This window comes from Mus pahari, chromosome 15, assembly GCF_900095145.1.
Source record: "Mus pahari chromosome 15, PAHARI_EIJ_v1.1, whole genome shotgun sequence".
Lineage (NCBI taxonomy): Eukaryota > Metazoa > Chordata > Mammalia > Rodentia > Muridae > Mus > Mus pahari.
The window spans coordinates 18805830-18813701 of record NC_034604.1 but is presented as its reverse complement, the minus strand read 5'-3'; the positions used below and the strand labels follow the sequence as shown (position 1 = coordinate 18813701).

At 40.9% G+C, this 7872-nt stretch overlaps 1 pseudogene; it reads right to left on the bottom strand.

Annotated features, from left to right (window-relative positions):
- Positions 1 to 969: 969 nt before the first annotated feature.
- On the bottom strand, positions 970 to 1085 carry LOC115065543 (annotated as a pseudogene).
- Positions 1086 to 7872: the final 6787 nt, after the last annotated feature.

Sequence of the window (7872 nt, the reverse complement as noted above, 5' to 3'; positions counted from 1 at the left end):
AATCCCTAGGGGCTGGCTCACCCATGCCCATGGCACCAGGGTCAGCTGGGTGAGGTGCAGGGCCTGCTCGCCCACGTGCTGCAGCTAGTGAGAGGCAGGGACAACTCTCCTGCCCTCATGATCCCAGGGCCAGGTCTTGTACCTCCCATAGGTGGTGAGGAGCAAGAGAGGAGAAGAATGTCTTTCCATACCACTGCATGAGAGATGAATGACCAGGCCAGTTCTCCCATGCTCATATCCTTGGGGCAGGCTCACCTGCAATGCCCACAGAGTATGGGACTCACTCTCCCAGGTACTGTAGCCAGCTAGGAGTGGGGTCAGATCTCCTGCTCTCATGCACCCAGAACCAGCTCTCGCACAATGCCTAGGTGAGGGATGTGGCCAATCCTGCACAACCCTTAGACATCTACATCTCCCCAGGTGGCAGCCCAGGACAGCGACCATTCACCTGGCCTTATATGGTAACAGTACCCTGCTGCTACAGGGCCACCAACACAGGCTGAGATCCCACCATGGTCCCAGGTGGCTGATCACCATTACCCTTGAGTTTCCAGTTCTACCTCTCTTCATTGTGCCCACATCTCTTTCTTTCCATTTCTCCACTACTTATTCCTCTTAGTAGCACCCATGGTCTCTGAGTGTCTGGGGTCATTTTAGGAGTGGTCTCAGGAGTGTTATTCCCTGCTTTGGCAGAGGTCATCTTGGGCATGATCTGCCCCCCTCTTCCCAGACCTGGGCAGTGCCAGTCTGGTAGTTGTCTCAAGCTCAGTCCTTGGCAGGGCTCACCAGAGTGTCTCCTTGTGAGGGTCAAGGGTCATCTGTCTAGGGCTCACTCCCACCTGAGGCCCACAGTGCCAGATGGGGTTCTTCTAGTCTCCAGCTTGCTCTCTGCCCTGGGAGCCCTTGTGGGCCTGAGTGGTGTTGGATCTGTGGTGGTTTCAGGCCCAGTATTCTTGGGGGGGCGAGGGGAATTTTAGGCTACTAACCATTCAGAAGTTCATAGAGCATAGATTTAACCTCTCTCCTCTCTGCCACCTACTGATATGAGACACAGCAACCACACCTGCAAATCCTCTAGGAGCAGGCTCAGAATGCTTTTCATTGTTGTTGCTGCTTGAAACAAGGTTTCCTTATATATGGCTAGCCTGAACTCAAATCCTCCTGTCTGGGCCTCTCAAGAGTTGCCCTCATTCTCTTTAAAGAGATAGTCGTTTTACCAAGGCATATATTTTTCATCTTTTGAAATAATCAGGTGGATATAGCATATGGTCTTATTTCTGGGCTCTCTGTACTTCCTCCCTAGTCAGCACTACTGGTGAAAGTACCGGAGAGCCTTTGTACAATGGATCTGTGGTATAACTTTAGTTCAGGCATAGGGTACCCTTAGCATTTCTTCATCATGTTTTGTTTTTTGTTTTTTTCCTTCCCTTTAAAGTTATTTTGGTTGTTTGGGAGGGGGAAAATTTGTTCTTCTATATGAGTTTTGGGATTGCTTTTTCTACCTCTGAAAAAGAAAGCAATTCTAATTTGGATGTGACTGGCACTTTACAAAGCAATACAAAGTATCTTGGCTGTTAGACAAATGAGTGTCAAAATGACACTGACAGTCTAGCTCACACTGGTTAAAATGGCTGTTACCAAGAAAAGAAGGTATTAGCAGTGATACAAGGAAAAGGGAATGCTTAACTGCTATTGATGGGACTTTAAATTAGTGTACACACTGAGAAAAATCAATATAGAAAATTAAAAAAGAAAAGCAAAACGAGGACTGGAGAAACAGCTCAGTGGTTAACAACTCAGTTCTAAGCATCAATGTCAAGTAGCTCACAAGCACCTACAACTTCAGTTCCAGATGAACAATGCCCTCCTCTAGCCTTTGGTCTCAAACACCTGACCACACACACACACACACACACACACACACACACTAAATAAAAGCAATCCTCAAAATGTATTAAAAACTGAAAACTTTATGCTTGTAACAACAACGAATGAAAAAAAGAGGCCATGAATTTGAAAAAGAACAGGAGGTTTATAGGAAGGTTCTAAAGGAGGAAACGAAAGGGGGGAGATGGTGTAATTATGTTATAATCTCAAAAATAAAAGACAAAATAAAAATTACAATAATATAAATTATAATATAACTACCCTATGATCTGGTGATGCCAGTTCTGTGTTTATAGTGAAAGGAATTCAGGTAGTAAACAATAGAGATACAGGAAAACACATTTATTTTTGCAGTAGTATTGAGTCACAATAGCCAAATCACAAGTTTGCCCTAGGTGTCTGTAGCTGAATGGGTAGATAATGGAAATGTCATACATGCACACAAAGGAGAGTCAGTCAGCCATTACAAAACACAAAGTCTCCATATTTTCTCCTGTGAGTATTTTGTTCCTCTTTATAAGGAGGACCTAAGCACCCACACTTTGGTCTTCCTTCTTCTTGAGCTTGAGTGGTCTGTGAATTGTATCTTGTGTAGTCCGAGCTTTGTGGCTAATATCCACTTATCAGTGAGTGCACACCATATGTGTTCTTTTGTGATTGAGTCACCTCAGTCAGGATGATATTTTCTAGTTCCATCCATTTGCCTAAGAATTTCATGACTTCATTGTTTTTAATGTCTAAGTCATACTCCATTGTTTAAATGTATCATATTTTCTGTGTCCATTATTCGGTTGAAGGACATCTGGGTTCATTCCAGCTTCTGACTATTATAAATAGGCTGCTATGAACATAGTGGAACATGTGTCCTTGTTATATGTTGGAGCATCTTGTGCCCAGGAGTGGTATAGCTGGGACCAAATAGCTGAGGAACTTCCAAACTGATTTCCAGTGGTTGCACCTCCTTGCAATCTCACTATCAATGGAAGAGTGTTCCTCTTTCTCCATATCCTTGCCAGCATCTGTTATCACCTGAGTTGTTCATCTTAGCCATTATGACTGGTGTGAGGTGGAATCTCAGGGTTGTTTCCATTTGCGTTTCTCTGATGACTAAGGATGTTGAACATTTCTCTAGGTGCTTCTCACCCAATCAATATTCCTCAGTTGAAAATTCTTTGCTTAGTTCTGTACTCCATTTTTTAAAAGGGTTATTTGATTCTCTGGAGTGTAAACTCTTGATTCTTTGTATATGTTGGATATTAGCCCTCTATCAAATGTAGGACTGGTAAAGATCTTTTCCCAATCTGTTGGTTGCCATTTTATCCTATTGACAGTGTCCTTTGACTTACAGAAGTTTCTCAATTTTATGATGTCTCATTGTTGATTCTTGATCTTAGAGCAAAAGCCATTGGTGCTCCATTCAGGAAATTTTCCCCTCTGTCCATGTGTACAAGGCTCTTCCCCACTTTCTCCTCTATAAGTTTCAGAGTATCTGGTTTTATGTGGAGGTCCTTGATCCACTTGGACTTGAGCTTTGTAAAAGGAGATAAGTATGGGTTGATTTGCATTTTTCTACATGCTAACCACCAATTGAACCAGCACCATTTCTTAAAAATGCTGTCTTCTCAGAAGATGGCCTAATCGGCCATCANTGGGAAGAGAGGCCCCTTGGTCTTGCAAACTTTATATGACCCAGCACAAGGGAAGGCCTGGGCCAAGTAGTGAGAGTGGGTGGGTAGGGGAGCAGGGGCGGGGGGGGGTTAGGGAACTTTCGGGATAGCATTTGAAATGTAAATAAAGAAAATAATAAAAAAATAAAAATAAAAATAAAGAATGAAAAAAAAATGCTGTCTTCTTTCCACTGGATGATTTTAGCTCTTCTGTCAAATATCAAGTGACCATTCCTGTGTGTGGGCTCATTCCTGGGTCTTCAATTCTATTCCATTGATCTTCCTGTCTATTTCTGTACCAATACCATACAGTTTTTATCACTATTGCTCTGTAATACAGCTTGATGTCAGGGATGGTGATTCCCCCCAGGTTCTTCTTAGAAAGGGGAACAAAATACACATGGGAGCAAATATGGAGACAAAGTGTAGAGCAGAGACTGAAGGAAAGGCCATCTAGAGACTGCCCCACCTGGGGATTCTTTCCATATACAGCCACCAAAACCAAACACTATTGTGGATGCCAAGAAATTCTTGCTGAAAGGAGCCTGATATAGCTATCTCCTTATAAACCCTGCAGAGCCTTACAAATACAGAGCCAGATGCTTGCAGTCCACCATTGGACTGAGTGTGGTTGTCTAATGGAGGAGTTAGAGAAAGGACTGAAGGAGCTGAAGGGGTTTGAAACTCCATAGGAAGAACAACAATGTCAATTAACCAGAACCCCCATAGCTCCCAGGGACTAAACAACCAACCAAGGAGTACACATGGAGGGACCCATGACTCCAGCTGCATATGTAGCAGAGGATGGTCCTGTCATGCATCAATGGGAGTAGAGGTCCTTGATCCTATAAAGGCTCAATAGATGCCCCAGTGTAGGGGAACTGAGGGGGAGAAGAGTGGGTGGGTGAGTAGAGGAACACCCTCATAGAAGCAGGTGGAGGGGGCATGGGATAGGAGGTTTCTGGGATGGGAGGAAATCTGGAAAGGGGATAACCTTTGAAATGTAAATAAAGAAAATATCCAGAAAAAAAAAGGGAAAAATAAAAAGAGTGTCTCCACAATTGCAAATATCTATTAGATAATAATAAAAGAAAAAAAAAACAGAAAGTTATGTTCTTCTTAGAAAAATGGATGGAACCAGAAATCACCATGTTAAACAAAATCAGCCAGACTCAAGGTCATCTCTTGGATGGAACACAGGGCCCCTAATGAAGGAGCTAGAGAAAGTACCCAAGGAGCTAAAGGGGTCTGCAACCATATGGGAGGATCAACAATATGAACTAACCAGTAACCCCCCTCCAGAGCTATGGAGCAGAGGATGGCCTAGTTGGCCATCAATGGGAGGAGAGGCCCTTGGTCTTGTGAAGATCAAATGCAGGGGAATGCCAGGGCCAGGAAGCAGGAGTGGGTGGGTTGGGGAGCAGGGCTGGGAAAGGGTATAGGGGACTTTGGGGATAGCATTTGAAATGTAAATGAAGAAAATATCTAATAATAATAATAATAAAAAAGAACACAAATATCGATTGGTGTTTCTCATGTAGACTCTTAAAACAAAATACTGAAAGTGGAATGATGGCTGTGGAGCACACAGGAAGTCAGCCAGAGGGGCAGACAACTTGGGTCCTTGGAGGATATAGCTAATATATGATGAATATAAAATATACAATGTAAACTATAAATATATAAATTATACATATGAAAATGTCTTACTGAAACCTGATTTTGTTCAATTTATATATGCTAACAAAGAGACTTCCTTTGAAATCACAAAGTATTCACAGTTATATAGAAATCACTAAAAGTACACACATAAGATTTAAAAATAGCATCAAAGTCTGTGTTGTGGCTAATGGACATAGGCTTCCAGAGTACTGGTTTATTTATTTATTGCTTAGAACAAAACAATTTTATTTATATTGTAATATCTATAGGGTCTTCCATAATAAAACAAGGTAACATTAGATAGGCTTATTTGATGATTTTCCAACAAAATGAGAAAAATGTTTTTATAGATCTATATAAAAATTTATAGGAAGATGAACTTTTCAAGATTTTTTAGATTATCCTATCTTCTACTCTTTTGTCACATGCTTTGTGCGTGCTTGTGAAAAATGGACTTTCTTAGATGTCTCACAATTCTTAAAGTAGGCCATTAGAATTGAGAATTGGAACAGTGTAGCTTAAAAAACCATATAGACTATTTTATGTATATGAGGGATTGCTGGCAAGCATGTATGTGCACCATGTACTGGCATGAATGTATATGCACAGGGGCCCTAAGAACCCTGGAAGAGGAATTCAGATTCCCTGAACCTGTAATTACCAGTGGCAGTAAACCACCAGGTGGGTGCTTGGAAGTGATCATGGATCCTAAGTACAAGTGATCCAAGTGATCCTAAACTGCTGAACTATCTCTCCAGCTCTATCAGAGCAATCTTTAAGTTGTATTCATGGCTAGAGATAAGAAATAAGGTTAGAATTCAAGCAAAACTCTCTTGTCTGCATACAATTTTTCTCTTGGATAAATCTGCTAGAAAGGCTTTTTAAGTTTTTAACTAATTGCATGTGTTTGAAGTGCTTTGAATTCAAAATTCAAACAACTGTGAGAATACACTATTTAATCAATGTAATAGTAATAATTCTTAAGATATTCATAGAGTGGATTAGACAAACAGAAAATGTAAAAAGCCAGAAATAAAGGGACCACAGAAAGAGGTCCAATGTTCACATCAGAAAGCACATTAAACATGAGTAAGTCCAGTGATTGAGCTCTTAACAAGGTAATTATGGCATTGACAAGCTCAATGAGAATTCAGAATGTAAGAGACACTGGGCAAATTTCCCACTAGATTCTCAAAATTGCCAAAACCTCTGCATGCCAACTCCACTAATTAAATGAGGCAAGGTTCGTGGAGGATGTTCAAAGGATTCCAGCATAAGGTGCTATAAACAATGAGGACATTAACAAATTGATAGTAATTGTCCCAGAGAAGACCTGGTATAAAAGGTAAGACCATCATATTGCCAGAAAATAAAGTCCTCTGTCAAAACAAGACGTTTTTCTTTTTAAAATGAATTGAGTATTTTGTATTTTGATAATATTCAATCCCTTACTCAGAGCCATAACCCATTCCCTACACATTTATCATTGTGTCTTAATTTTTTTAAGACCAATTTGTGCCCTTCCACTGGAGACAATTTAACAGGGCTATACTCAGAGAAAAATGGCTCTCCCTCTTCCAGAATCTAACAATTACCAATGTCTTCAAGGCTAGGGCTGGGATTGTGTTCTAAATCCTTTCTTCACACTGGGATTTAATCTGCCTGGGGCTTGGACAGTTTTGTATGTGCTGCTGTAACTGCTGCGAGTTCCTATGCGCAGCTGCTCTGCTGTGTCCAGATGATAATGTTTCATTGGTGTCATCTCGGGCTCTTACACTTTTTTTGCTTGCTCATCTACAATGATCCCTGAGGCTTGGGTAGAAGAGGTGTGTGGTGTATATGTTCTCTGTATGGTGAGATTTTGTAGTCTCTTATTCTCTGCACTTTGGCCAGTCGTGTATATTGTTGCCCTAATCACCATCTATGGCAAATAGAATCTTCTCAAATAAAAGTTGAGAAATGCACTTATTTATGAGTATAATGGTAAGATCCCTTTAATAGACAAACAAAATGGAAAGCTTTTATAGTTGAAACAATTCTGGATTTCAGAGCCAAAGAAGTGTGGAGTGAAATCTTGGCTTTATTAGTAACTGCTTGATTTGGGGGAATGGATTGGTGTTCTCTAGTTCCTTCATATGTAAAATAGGAATACGATATAAGTTCATAGATCACTGTAAGAAGTAGTAAGTGAGGTAAACAGGTGTGAGTATCATAGCAAATTGCCAGATAGAGAAGAATAAACCTAAACAAGTAAAAAAAAAAACACGGCAAAGACCAAAAACACACTTACAAAACTGGATGGTGCCATTGGTATTCTCTGAGGTTCCTTCGCTGCCTTAAGAAATTATTTCTGAATCTTCACTGAATGGGGTCAGATCTTTACTATATCAATTGCTGGTATGTGACCATTAGCTATCTGTTCTGATTCTCTCACTTTTGTTATTGGATAAACTCAGGTTAGTCTTTCCAATTACAAGGGAACTGTGTTAGTTAACATGAAAAATACTTTTTTTAATTTCTTTATTTACATTTCAAATGCTATCCCGAAAGTTCCCTATACCCCCCCCCCAGCCCCTGCTCCCCTACCCACCCACTCCCACTACTTGGCCCTGGCCTTCCCCTGTGCTGGGTCATATAAAGTTTACAAGACCAAGGG